Here is a 14,802-nt window from a genome sequence, read left to right as displayed (position 1 = left end):
AAAACAAACAGAATAAAGAGAGTCAAAGGAGAAAAAAACTTCAAAATATATTAAGTAGATAATATACTGCAGGTATGAGGCAATAGCATTTCATAGTAAAGGGAATAGAGAAACAAAAATAACTCTCAGAAATCAAAATTATTGTGTAAATTAAACACTTGATAGGATTGATGATAAAATTGAGAATATTTCCCAGAAAACAGGACAAAGAGAGGAAAAAAGATGAAAAAAGAAAACGAGAGAATTAATCTGGGAGGTTTAATATCTTAGGAAGAAACAAAGAAATGGAAGAAAGAAAATAATCAAAGATGTAATTGAAGAAAGTTTCTCAAGCCCGAAAAGCTATCCAAAATGAAATGGGTCTCCAAGAGCTCACGTACAGTGTCAGAAATAAAGACCCAAAGGAAAGCACACTGGTGAAATTTTATAATATTGAGGCCAAAGGAAAGATCCCAGAAACTTTCAAAGAGGGGAAAAAGCCACATACAAGGATCAAATATCAGAATGACTCAATAGCAACAGCAGAAAGCTGCCTTTTATGCTTATAATAATAAAACACTGAAAACTGATGTAACGAAGACTACATTGCAGATATACTGGGAGAATGGAGGAAAGGGGGATGTGAATATGTTGAAGAGGATGGAGGTACTGAAAACAAAAGCTTTTCATAGAAGAAAATAAAGGTATAAACTCTAAGAACAAAAAGGTTAGAATACCACTTAGAAATCTGGAGGTAGATATTGAAAGAAACTAAAAGCTGAAAGTGGTATATAAGAAGCAAAGATGGGGTGGAATGGGGTGAGGGGCTATTTTTTCTTTTCACTAAATCAAGAGGATTATTCGATGTTTTAAAGTCTATAAATTCATGACTTGAATTAAAATACAATTAAGTAAGCAAGAATGAAGTCCTTGGATCTTTCAGGACCCTAAGAAATCTTGTAATGTCCCTCCTGGGTAATGGATATAGTATCATGCTGTGGACTCTTTGTGAAATCCAAGCTTACACAGTAAAATTTCCTAGAACATATATGTCTCATCAGTTGCTGCTCAAAAAACATGTATGTTGGGTTAGCTTCAAGTAAGTCAATGTTCTTAAGCTCACCCATGACTTTCCCCCTCCCTGCTGGAATAAACTAAGAAGCTCAGCCCCAGCTTCAGAGATAGCACATCTGCAGTGAAGGCAGCCACAGCTACAACCCTTACCACAGCAGGTTTCTGTTTTATCAATTAAAGAATAAAATTCTACCTGTTTTTGTAAAGCAGTCAATAAGAGAGGAGAAATACTTTCTCCACCTATATTGTTGAAACAGAGCCAACAGTTTAAAATGTTCTTCCTTTATGATTTATTTCTTAATGTTTGCACAGATATTCATAAGCAAAATGCTAAAAAATGCACAAAATAGGACAAAGTTGACTTAGTTCTGTTGCAAAACATCAATGAAAACAATCAGACAATGTATAACGAAAGATTATAGTACCTAATCAATAATAGCAAATTTTGAAATAAAGGACAAGTCAACGTTGCTTAATTATTAAAATTACCGTGACCGATGGCTTTCTTTCTGCCAAGCTCTTCCACTCAGATTTAGCTCACATGTCTTGAGAAATAATTAAATGCCAGGACACAGGGGATAGAGCTCCAAAATCTTTACTCCATGTCCTCATGGCCAGAAAAGCCCAAAGACAGAGGATAAGCCAGGTAGTCTTCTTAGGAAAAGACACAGGGCTCTGGGTGAAGAGCAATACCAGAGTGAAGGAATGGCTTGTTTCTATTACCAGCTTCAGAAGGGAGGTGACAGAGAGCTGTGAAATCTCAGACAACCACGCTGAGAAAAACCCGTCAACACATGTGCAACAGGAAGGGAGAGGCACCAAAGCTCATTTAAAGCTGCCCGGTTTAATATGATATGTAGGGGAAATGATACATGAATTTTTACTTTTTTTTTTTTTTCACTTTCTTGCTTTGTAAATTCAAGATCCTATGATATGGAAAAACCAAAGACATGGTTTTATCATGTGCTTTGTCAGTCACAGACTATGAGGTTTGCTTTGGATAAATGTTCTTAACACAAACATGCTTCAAAGAGCAGCAAGAGACTGGACAGAGGGAAGGGAACAATTGAAAGAGAAGTTTCAGAGGATTTTTTCTGGGCAGGGCAAATTAGTGCACTCCCCATGGTATAAGAAAAGCTCAAGAGTGTGTGTATATATGTGTTTGGCCCCATTCATGTTGACTCTGGTGCATGTGTAAACATGTACTGTGATGGAGAGTATGTGACCACTTCCTAGCCCTATGACCACAGGCTAATTATTTTGCTTCTATGAACCTCAATATCTTTATTTGTTTTAATGGCTATCATTCTCACCTTCATCCTGATTTCATAAATTTGTTGAAAGGGCCTAAAGACATCATGCTGGTACTCCGTCAGATTATAATGCTTTGCATATTATAGTGCTCAAATATTAGTGCCCTCTCATCTGCAAAGTACTATTATTAATATGCGTAATGTTTTTCTCAGACCACTTAAATCATGAAGAAACTATCTCAGAATAGGAAGAAACACATTAGTTTTTGTAAACATAGGCACTTTCTTGAAATGTGCTTCCTGTGACACCCATCCTCTTCTGAGGTGGGTCCCCCTCCCTTCTACATAGGCAGGGCAAAATCAGGTGGTCACCAGAAAGAAAGTTGTACAGGAAAAGCTGGTTGATTGTCTAGTGCAGTTCCAAATGCCAGTTCTCAGCTGCGCCAATCTGTTTTCTATCCAAAACCAGATAGATTTTTCAGATAAAATTTCATTCTGGTGCTGAATGAAACAAACATGAGATCTTGACTTGAAATTCCTAATCAAATGTACACACACACACACACACACACACACACACAGACTCTCTCTCTCTCTCTCTCTCCCTCTCTTTATAATACATGCCTGGAGACAGATGTTTGTTTTGCATTTTTGCAAATGATTGTAAAATGTCAATAATAATCCCAGATACTGCTATAGGTCATTTTGCCTCTGATCTAAGACAGACAGACAGACACGCACACACATGCACACACACACACACACACACACACACACACACACACGAGTGAGAGAGACAGAGATACCCACATCCAGAAGAGAAAGGGACAGAATATTTGATTAGAAAAATTGAGAAAGAAAAGGCACAGAACATTTGATCAGAAAGAATAAGCACATGCCTTTATTGTGAAGAGGTTGGCAGCACTAGCTTTCCTCTGTGAATATGAATGCATGATTCAGAATATTCATGCAGACCCAGGGCACTTTGCTTACGGAGCAACACTGTTTACGTAAAACTTAGATAGAAAGGGATCTGCAGATAAACAGAGACTGTTAAAGAGGGAAGAAAAAAATCAGCCCTTTCTTGCCCACTGCCAACTAACTACAGCCACTACCAAACAGTCCCTCTTTTCCAGACAAATGCACACATGCAAAATTCTGCTCACAATTTCATGGAATGTATTACATTACAAATGGGTTCTTACCACATATGCAGGATATACACGAAAACTTGGAAAAGGTGAATGCCTCATTCCTTTTCAGGCAAAAATCAATGACTTACTTCTTAAAAAAAATCTAAAGGAATTTATATTCAGCAAATAAAACACAATGTTAATGCACTCCTACTTAAATATAAATATCAAAAAGGCTATTGTTGTTTGACTTGAAGAACAAGTTGAAATCATGGAATGGTCTCTGATGAGGCCCAGCACAGGTCACCCAACCCGCTAATCCATTTTGACTTTTCATTTTGATGGTGAAAGTGCTAATGACTCTGATTTACAAGGGAGTGCAGTACTAAACCTGGATCAGAGTATCCGGGGTTGCTTTGACACAGAGGAGCAGATGAGGAACACCAGATGTCTCTAACACTCTTTTAGCTGAATTCCTGTAAGCAACACTTCATTCTTGTTAAGTCACTGAGCTCATTTTCCACCCCTGCTGTCCATTTTGTCAATGGGGGATCTCAAGTACCCCTTCCAGTGTCCAAATAGCTTGAACGAACTGGACGACCAAATGGGTTCTGCAGCATTTCCATGCCTCTGGAGATTTCTGCCTACAGAGACACTCAAGAGATGCTGAGCTCTGGTACCACCCTATGGGACACTTCCTCAGGAATGGAAATCGTGCACATTTGTTCCCAATCCCCACCTCCAGAGTGGGAGCCTGGCCAAAGATCTCGTGCGTGTGGGTGGATGGGGGTGTGTTTTAATTTTAACATTACCCACCATGGTGGACTTTAGGGCTTTGAATAGAAAGATCTACTCCATCTGTATGTAGCCAGAAATATCTCCCAAGAGAAGGCTTGAATAAATTGCTTTTAGAGGGGACTTTTTTTTTTTTTTTTCCTAACAAAATTTAAAACACTGACCAAGATTCAACTGAGCACCTTAGAACCCACTCTTTGGAAAGCCCACAGATTTTTGAACTCTTTTTGAGGGCACTGTAGTTCAGAGGATAAAAATGCCAATCTTGGAGCCAGCATACTTGGATATGAATCCTGACTCTGACCTCCTTGCTGTGAGATCATGGGCAAGTTACTTGATCTCTCTTTCCTTAGTTTCTGCCTTTGTAAAATGGGTAAAGTATATGTGCCTCATGGAGTTGTTGTGAGGGTAGCTAAGTGCTTTGAACAGTATAGGAGTTGGCTCTCAGTAATTTTAGTTGTTATTCAGAAAAGCAATTAATTTCCTATTTCCATAAGCTTTTCTTTTCTTTTTTTTTTTTTTTCAGTTGTGGTTGGTTTCATTTGAAAAGGTAGTGAGTCAAGGCCTAGTGTTCACTGAAGAAGTCAAAAGCCTCCATGGCAACAGAGGAGCCTTTTTCTCGGTTGTTGGCAGGGCTGCTGATAGCCAGGCAAGCTGATGCAGAAGGCGAGGAGTTAGGACCCATGGGCGGAGCGTTTTGCTTCACCCAAACAGTAAACTAGGGGCTTTGCCAAGCAGCACAAGCTTTGCCAAGCTACATCTCAGAGTGCCCAGATTTTTCTTACAGTTGTTATTTTGCCTGGTAAAGAAAGTTTTCATTATTTCAAAGATGCTGATGCCTTTGCCCAATGCCACATTGTGATCCATGCTGCTCTGAGATTCCCTGGGGAATCTGCCAGGCTAGACCCCACTGCTTGGGCTGCTCTCATAGCAGTGCCTCTGAGACTGGTCTAGGTATCCTTCCATGGAGTGCTCTGCATAAGATCATGCAGGAATTCTGGTCTGGGACGGCCATTCCTGTATCCAGAGCCGAAACAGATCCATTAAAAATGATCTACTTCTGGGCCGGGCGCGGTGGCTCAAGCCTGTAATCCCAGCACTTTGGGAGGCCGAGGCGGGTGGATCACGAAGTCAAGAGATCGAGACCATCCCGGTCAACATGGTGAAACCCCGTCTCTACTAAAAATAAAAAAAAAATTAGCTGGGCATGGTGGCACGTGCCTGTAATCCCAGCTACTCAGGAGGCTGAGGCAGGAGAATTGTCTGAACCCAGGAGGCAGAGGTTGCGGTGAGCCGAGATTGTGCCATTGCACTCCAGCCTGGGTAACAAGAGCGAAACTCTGTCTCAAAAAAAAAAAAAAATCTACTTCTTTGGTCATTTTGCTGTGGTTGTAGGGAGTCAAACTCATGTACTCAAAATTACCCGCACACACAGGTCCCTACATTGATTTATGAGGTTACCTTTGTCACATGCTGAATTTGACTTTATCCTCACAACACTTCTGCTGCTACATGGTGAGGATTCAGAACGTGTGAGATGCACTTCAAGTGAGAAGAGAGACATGAGAAAATACTGCCCCACAGGTCCAGAGAGCCAGGTCTCATCCCCACCGCTATCGCAGTGGCTGTGTGACTGTGCCCAGGTCGCTCCCTTTTTTTGACCACAGCCCTCTCATCTGAGGCACTCTATGAGAGCGCAAGACTGCTCTTTAAGGATGGAACACCGGTTTAGGATTTGACTGCCATGTGGGGTATATCTAGAGGTAGAATGGCCTGAGAAAACCTACAAAGGCCAAACTTTGAAGGAACAGCAGTCAGATATGGTCAGAAGGCTCAGGGTTGGGGGAGTGGGTGCTGGAGCCTGGGGGAGGGGGAGATGGTGGAATGCTATGGTACGGAGTGTGAAGGGTGAGTGTGTGCGAGTGAGAGAGACTGGCTATATCACAGATGTGTATTTGACAGAAACGGGGATGTGTGTGTGAGAAAAAAGGATGGGGAGAGGAAAGGCACTGAGGTGGTAGGAGAAAGAGAAGGAGGGGAGGACAGGTGGGAGAGAGCAGAGGGAGGAAGGAGGAGGAGAGAAGAGGGTCTGTGCAGGATGCAGGAAAGACGTGTGTGAGGGCATACAGCGTGAAAGACGGAGACGAGAGAGGGAGGAAGGGCAGAATTGAGGGGGAGAGAGATGGCAATGTTAGTGAGTGCTGGCCGTGTGTGAGTGCAGGTCTGCATATAGTGCTTCTGTGTGTGCGGTGGCTGTGTAGAGGCCAGAGAAGTGCACACAGCCCCACCCACACATTTCTCAGAAACCTCCCTGAGCTCCCTGGAGAAGCATCAATAGGGGCTTTGGGAAGTTCTTCCCTGCCCCCGCCCTCTGACTGCCTATAAAACAAGGCTGGCTTCTCAGAGTGTGAAGACAGAGGATCAGGACCCTCCCCTAGGGTCCTGCCCCTCTTTTCAGGGCGAGCCTTGTAGGCTCTGAGTGTCTGGAAGTCTGACTCTAACCTGGATGTGCCAGTCACACATTAGCTGAGGGTTCTCAGGGCAGCAAAACCTGTGAAGGCAGCAGCTAGAAGTGGACTCACCCTCTTTGCTTAAGGAAGAAGGATGCCATGATCTGTTTACAGTGCCAGACCTGGCAGTCTTCCCTGAGGGGCCCTGAGAAATGGGGAGGAATCATAAACAGCCCCAATAAAACCCCATGCTTGTTTGCTGGCTCTGGGTCTCTTCTTTGGCCTCTTGAACCTGGTGCCTTCCCTTCTGAGGTTAACAGGGAGGGGTCCAGCACAACAGGGCCAGAGGTACCAGCCCTCGGCTTCAGCTCCCTGGGAGATTCTGGGAGAGAGTCATTACTGAGTACAAATCTGTGATCTACCAAAGATTCTGGAGCTCCTGGAATATGAAGCCCATCAGCAGACTAAACTCCTGTGATGGGAGCACCCAAGACAGACTAGCTTCTGGAAGCTGGTGGTGGTAACCTCAAGTTCCCAGGTAATCGGAGTGAGATGGTAGAAAAGATTTTGGATTTCAGAGCCAAATTAACTGTTTCAAATCCAAGCTCAGCGCTTTATTAGCTGTTTAACTTGCAGCAGGCAAAAACTTCCCTCAGCTCATCTCCTACCATGTAAATGGGGGCCAACGCCTACCTTGCCGGCTTTATGGGGATTTGTTGAACTAATGTATACAATATACTTGGCACCCAGGAAGTGTACCGTAACTTTAAAAACCTTTGCCTTCCCTTCACAGGGCTGTGGATGACCAACCTGAGCCACATGTTAAAAGAGGGACCCTAGATAGCCCCAAGCACTGCCCAAACCATCTCAGAGGAAAGCCCTGGACTTCTGAATGCTCATCCGTCAGCTTAAGGGCTTGCCTGGTGAAGACCATGTTCACCTGGGTGAGGGATTTAAGGAGGCATAGCTATTCCTTACAGTGTGGGTGAATGCCTTTCCCAGCCCTTCCTGGCAGTTGCTGTTGTTATCAGGGAAAAGGGAGGGAGCCCAGGGAGCATGCAGAACAGCCAGGGAGACACCTTGGGGGCTTTAGGGTGCTGACCATGAACAAACAGCAAAAACTTTACGCAGGGTCTCTGAATTAAGAGTAAGGGGCAGTTTCAAAAGCTCAAGGGCTGACTTGGAGCTCCAGACGTACCTCCCTTCACAGTCTTCCAGTCTGAGGGGCTCTGTTTCTTCAGAACAAGCACAGACTGGCAGGTGGGGAAAAACAAGGTAAACACACATTGCAGAAGAGATACTTCAGGACACAGTCCATTTCAAGGCTTACAGATCCTCTGACAAGCAATTTATAGCTTGTGAAATGCATTCTAATGTGTCTCTTTGCAATATCATCTCTTTCCATGCAAATTCAATACTTGGCACCATTACCAGGGAGTGGAAAATGAAGACTTCTTTGGGCAATTTTAGTACAGAAATGCTCCTTCTGGGAGGTTCTGGGAAGAGAAAGAGATAATTGAGACAGGACATTTATCTTCTTTGAATTCTCCCTCAACCCACCCGGCCCCTGATTCAGCTTGGACAAGAATCCTGTGGTCTAATTGGTAGATCAGATGCATTATTAGATGTGAGAATTAGAAGTGACAAGCAAAACGCCCTATTGCCATGATGCGAATACTCATTAAATCATTCCTGTCTAGTATTTCAGATAAAACACAAGCCAGCTAAGAATATACTCAGCAAGTGTCTGCAAAGTGTGCTTAGTGACTTTGATTAGACAATAGGAGGTCTGGGGTGTTTGTGATTTGCCATATGACCATTAAATTCACTATTGCAGAGAAACACCATATTCTTTAATTAGAAAAATTGGCTAATACTATAAGGAAAGGTTATACAGAGGTGAAGCATCTGGCCAGGAAGCCCAAAATGTGCATCTCATCATCATAGCTAGATCCTCTTCTACCCTAACCTCTCAGTTAATAGTTGACCCCCTGAGTGGCACAGCGGGTATATCCCCAGGGGAACAGGTCAGTGGACCCAACCAAGGCTGTAATTGAGGCTCCAGAGCCACAGAGTAGTGGCGAACACAGAGTGGGACTTTGGCTGGCCCAGCTCTCTGATGTGCAGAGGCCTGCTTCCTGCTGAGGGGTGCTGCCTTTCTATGGCAGGTGCCATATGTGCTCGCTTACCTGGAAGCACACATACAGACCTCTGCAAGTCCACACCCAAGAAACCATGACTGAAAGAAAGAAAAGGGATCCTCTGCTTCTTGAAGATTCATCTCTGTTCCACCTGCATGTTGGAGGAGACAGTCTACTTAAGGATCCATAGCCCACCATACTACAGTACAACTCAACACTGCATGTCCTCAATAGCCATGCAGAAAACATACACCAAGTAGAAGTAGGACACTACTACTGAGGGAAGGAAGGCACAGAAACACATGTGGCATAAAATGTCAGCTTTTATTGGCTTTTTATTTCTGAAAGATATTCTGAAATAGCCCTTGGCAGAGAAATGCATAAGCCAGGAGGTCTGTCAGACAACTGGTTAAAAATGAATGAAGCTGGTCATCTGAGTTAGGGTTTCCTTTCTTAAAACTGAACCCTATGCTGTAATACTTCCAGCTGACTTGCCCTTGGAGGCTAAGTAGACATCCTTCAGCAGAAATGGTGATGGGTGAAAATCCAGCTGGCCAAAAAGTCCTTCAAGGACTTCAGCCTCACACCCCACACCAGATGGGTCAGTTGTCATATGCAAAGGCAAAGTCTCCCACTGGCCCTTCCTTTCCTCTTTTCCCCAGCTGCCTTAAGGAGTCCCGATGCTTTCCAATTCCAAGGGCATGGAAATGCCTGAACACAGTCATACCCTTCACAACTTTGGTGAATCTCAGCACAGAGCACCTGTCCAGCTCCTCACCAGCCAGCACCTGGACCTCTGAGGAATGTGCCATCTTCACAGGTGAGGCCCAGAAAGATGAGGGATTTTGCACAAGGTCTCAAAGCTCACCATGCAAGAAAAATATCTGATCAGAAATAAAACTGAACATGTTGATTATTCTTAATGATATTTTGAATGCAACAAGTACTCATGGAGTGTTTTTCAGCATCCAGTAACACCATACTAGATACAGTAACTCGTAAGAGAGACTTTCCCAAGGTCAAAAATAAGAGAATTGAGAGAAGCACTTTTATATTATTCGTAGAGGTAGATGCAGTGCAGGGTGTGACTTTGCTTGACCTTTTCCCACTGAAACAGACTCACAGGCTTTTGCATATCCACATTTACCTTGGCCTAAAGGCCATGTACGCAATTTTGAAGAAAAAAATAGAAATGTAGAGTAAACGGTTTTTAGAAAAGCAAATGTAATTCTGCATGAACGATCCATTACCAAGGCCATTATTCTATCATAAGCCAGCAACATCCAACAGAGAGAGGCACTTCCCTTGGAACTAACATATAAAAGCTTTATGTTAATGATTATGTTCCTGAAAATTTTAGAAAAACATTTTATAAAGCCTCATGTCTCCTTTTTGCCTTTGTTTGCTTTTGGCTCTTATTTGAATTGATTTTTTTGAGCCCCAGAGAAAGCCAATAAACAGGTCTAGCATTTAGGCACCGCATATCTAGGAATCCCACTCCACTGCTATGTGACTACTCTCCTGTCTCATGCCTGGAAGAACATGCAGGGAAAGTCACCAAGCTTACAGATGGCTTCAAGGGCTGCAAGTGAAAAAGGATGGTGTTCTAACAACCTCTGTAAGCATCAATTTCTTCAGGTACAAAACTGAAATAATGGCTTCACACATCTAATGGATAGTTGAAAGTTTAAAACAACATAATGCAAGCAAAAATGCTTCTTAAACTTAAGTGCTTAATAAGGAAAGACTGAATGCTTCTTAATAACTCAGAGCCCAGTTTGGGATTAATCTGACAGTCAGATGCCTACTTTCCCCATCCCACCCTTCCTCCTGTCACAAGCGAGTAGTCACATAGCAAAAAAACTGGACTCCTAGATGTGGTGTACAGCAGAGGGCTCCCAGGCCCTCACACTCATGCATTACCTGCCCTACAAACCACTACTTTCTGGGGCTGACTCCCTGGGAGTGACACTGGCATCTATGCAGATGCTCAAGCTGCAGTCACTCCTGACTCCTCTCTCCCCAACGCCTCCACATGCCTAGCTCTCTCAGATCTGTCTGTGTCTTACGGTTCCTCTGGTTACCACCAAGTCCAAGTCCTCATACCCTTCCATGGATCGCTAGGTGGCCTCCTTCCTGACTTCCTGCCTCCATGCAGCAGCCAGAGCCATTGTCTTAAAAACATGAATCTCCTTGTGTCCATGTGTTCTCACTGTTCAACACCCTTTGGGATTGGGGGGCTAAGGAAGGGATAGCAGGGGGCAGGGGGATTGGGGAGGGCTAACAGGAGAAATACCTAATGTAGATGACGGGGGGATGGATGCAGCAAACCACACGTTAACAAACCTGCACGTTCTGCACATGTACCCCGGAACTTAAAGTATAACTGAAAAACAAAAAAACATGAATCTGCCAGCCTCTGCCAAAACCATCTAATGGCTATCCTTTGTTCTCAAGATAATCCTATTCACTACCAGGGCTGAGAAAGCCCTCTGGGGCTGGACCCTACACTCCTTCCCAGCTACAGGCTCTAGTCATAGAGACCAGCCTTGGTTTCCTGGCTCACATACACAAGGGCCTCTGCACTGCCTGCCGGATACCCTCCCAGCACCAGCACTAGCTCTGTAGGGTTGGGGCTGATAGTTTTCTGTCTCCCATACTAGACTCAGATGTTCTGAAGAGTAGGAGCCTCATTTGTTCAGGGCTGTGTCTTTAACTCACTCAGTTACTGGAAAGCCAGGAATTGTTATCCTAACATATCCTGAATGTTAACCAGTTTTTATTCATTCATCCAGCTGATATTGGCCCGATTCCTGATTTTCCAGTAACTGAATGATCCCCAACTCTGTTCCTTATAGTTGTGTTGATTGATCCTTCAGCTTATGTTCTGAGCTCCAGTCCTGCTCTAGGTTCTGAGCCAGTTCTGACTAAAACAAGGAGTACAGTTTCCCAAGAACCATAACCATCTGAATAACTGAGAAAAAAATTCTGAGTTTTGGAGACTAATAAAGACTGATGAGTTCCAACACGTCTCCCCTCCCCTCCTACCCCTACTTGCTGACAACCAAAGCAGGTGCTAAAAGCCTTGGGGACCCCTGCTGTCTTCCCACAGCATCACTGCTTGCTTACTGGCTCCCAGGTCAACCAGCCCTTGGCTTGGGTCTCATTCTTTGTGGCTGCCTAACTTTTTCTGCACAGAGCCTGGCACTTCTGCCAGCCTCCTTCCCTGGTGGCTGGGTCTTGATCCCCCTCCCTTTTATAGCATAGGGCTTCCTGTCTGTCCCCACTTACAGACAAACACAAGACAATAGTGTAGTGAGGCACAGGCATCTTTATGCCTCAGCAGAGGCATCCCCATTTGCCAGCTGGTCACAGAAAAAGTGATAATCCCTAGCACAGTCTCCAATCTGAATTTTCCTATTGTTTCTTGGAAACACTCTGCTCCACCCTAGTCAGTGGTTGCCAGGCTTGTTCTGGATCCAGAGACTCTCTGTGTGCATTTTTCCCCAACTCTGCATTCAGTAATGGCATGTTAGAAGCTTAACAATGTACAAGGTAGAAGTATTTACATTGTGGAAACTGGCACACACTACAAATCAAAACTTTCTTTTCCCCGTGAGAGCGAGTTAAACATTGGCTAGCATGCCACTGATCACAGACCAGCCCTCTTGCTTTGGCTCTTTAACCTATCACATTCCCACCAGACAAATGCCCTCTGTAATAGGACTAAAGCCTGGTTTCTCATAACACGCTCCCTTCTTGAAGCAGACATTGCAGTATGTATTCTTTGTTCTGTCGATCTACTCACCCATCTCACTTCCTAGTGATAACAATAACAACGACAGCAATCAAATAGGTAGCGTCTGCCAGTGCTGCGTCCTTTCCAGGCACAGGACTGAGCCCCTCACACGTGCCTCTCACTGAATTTCATCCACAGCACTATGAGGCTGGGACTGTTACACTCATCTGACTGAGGAGAAAGTGTGACTTTGGAGCTTTGTCCATGGGCAGCTGGGGCTGGTGTCAGAATCTGTACTAACTCAGCCATACCACCTCCTCATCACAGCCACACTGGGTTGCTTGCCGCACTTATTCTTGGGACCTATCTCCAAGGGGACAGTCATATCTTCGTGCACGTCCAGCAATAGCTGCTGTGGTAATATGTTCATCCATGTAGCAATGGCATGTGAGGAGTTAATTGATAATGCCTTCTGGCATATTTTGAATTCCCCAATCACCCTCAGCATTGTCTTGGTCATAGGGCATGGCACTGGCTTTCCCTGTTCCTACCACAGAGCTCTGAATGCCAACCAGCTTCAGTGTCCACCCCAAGATCCACTTGCTGCTATGTACTACCTGCTGGAACGTAGGGGGCCACAGCTGTCAAAACCATTTCTCTGAATCTAGATCTGGAAATCAGAAGCACCCACCATTCATCAGAAGTCCCCTGCAATAGGTACTGATGTACCTCATTTATTCCTCCTAGCATCTCTCTGAACCAGCATTATCTCTGATGGACAGTGGAACTGGAAGGCAGAAAGTTAGTAAGGGACTGAGCCAGATTTGAGCCTGGCATTCTGATGACAGGTTTGGCATTCTTTCTGCAACACCAAAGGTCATGAGTGTGAGGCAGAAGGCAGGCGTCTAAGCAGCCAGGGAAGCCAACTCACACTGCATGTCCTGGCACCTGCCCCAGAGCACAAAGATCCACCCTGGTGGCTGTCACTTGGACTCCTAGGCTAAGCCCCTCCTGTGTTGGGAGAGCCTGTCTAATGTGCAAAACCCTCTGTACCACAGTCTTCCCAAATCTCCGAAGGCAGCCTCTACAGAGGGAAAAGCAAAGTTCTTTATGCTTTAAGGTGGCTGCCGAGAGTAGCTCAGGTCACTTATGGAATCATATCCATAAGTGAGAAATTATTGTCATGGAGTCTGGACTGGGGCTCTGCTGAGAAGAAGGAACACTTTCCAAAAATTTGTAAGAATTTTCCCAGATTTTGAAAATTCTTCAGCAGTTTCTTTTGCTATTGTTTCTTCTGGTTCTCATTCCTTTGTTTCTCTCTTCCTTGCCTTCCTAAGGCTTAAACATGTTTTGGGATCCCATCCTAATTTACTCACAGGGTTCTTGTAGTGGTTGCCCTTGTTATTATAACATATATCTGTCCCTTATCACAGTCTACTGTGTGCACATCTTTCCACTTCAAGTGAAGTATGGACACCTTATTTTCATTTAGGTTCCTTTGACTTCCCACTTTTCCATACAATTGTCTTGAATGTCACATGGTGTTATAATTTTCAGTCACCAAATATGATTTATAAAACTCATGAGGAGAGAGAGAGTCTATCGTATGTACCTTTATTTTTACTCTTTCCATTGCTACTTCTTCCTTCCTTCCTTTCTTCTTCCTTCTTGAGGACATTATAAGTCTTTTCAATTCTTTCCTTACCCACTAATTCCTAAGTACTCCCTTGCTGGGGCTGCTCTGATCCAAGACTCCTTCTTTACCATTTCCTCCCTGACGAAGTTCTTTAGCTACTTTAAAAAAATTTATCTGTTGGCTGGGCATGGTGACTCATGCCTGTAATCCCAGCACTTTGGGAGGCTGAGGCAGGGGATCACCTGAGGTCAGGATGGCCAATATGGTGAAACCCTGTATCTACTAAAAATACAAAAATTACCCAGGTGCATTAGTGAGCTCCTGTGATCCCAGCTACTTGGGAGGCTGAGGCAGGAGAATCACCTGAGCCTGGGAGGCAGAGGTTGCAGTGAGCTGAGATCATGCCACTGGGTGACAGAGTGAGACTCCATCCCAAAATATATACATATATGTGTGTGTGTGTGTGTAAGTATATATATATATATATATATATATATATATATATATATATATATTTTAATATATATTACACATACATGTAATATATTTTCCAATGGCAAACTTTTAAGTTTTCCTTCCTTTGAGAATGTTTTGATTTCTCT

At 43.9% G+C, this 14,802-nt stretch overlaps 1 protein-coding gene across 4 annotated transcripts in view; it reads right to left on the bottom strand.

Moving 5' to 3' along the window:
- The window catches only part of MYRIP (myosin VIIA and Rab interacting protein), a 405,770-nt gene that overhangs the window by 153,396 nt on the left and 237,572 nt on the right, over nucleotides 1-14,802 (bottom strand). The window contains exon 1 of one of the 4 annotated variants that reach the window (XM_010341476.2): nucleotides 1,543-14,647. The exons of the other annotated variants lie outside the window; for them this stretch is intronic. The gene's annotated coding sequence lies outside the window, so the exon portion shown is untranslated. Of the gene's footprint in view, nucleotides 1-1,542; nucleotides 14,648-14,802 lie in introns of those variants that run through there. 4 annotated transcript variants of the gene reach the window in all.

This window comes from Saimiri boliviensis, chromosome 9, assembly GCF_048565385.1.
Source record: "Saimiri boliviensis isolate mSaiBol1 chromosome 9, mSaiBol1.pri, whole genome shotgun sequence".
Taxonomy (NCBI): domain Eukaryota; kingdom Metazoa; phylum Chordata; class Mammalia; order Primates; family Cebidae; genus Saimiri; species Saimiri boliviensis.
The sequence above is the reverse complement of the archived record's forward strand: the minus strand, read 5'-3'. Positions and strand labels throughout refer to the sequence as shown.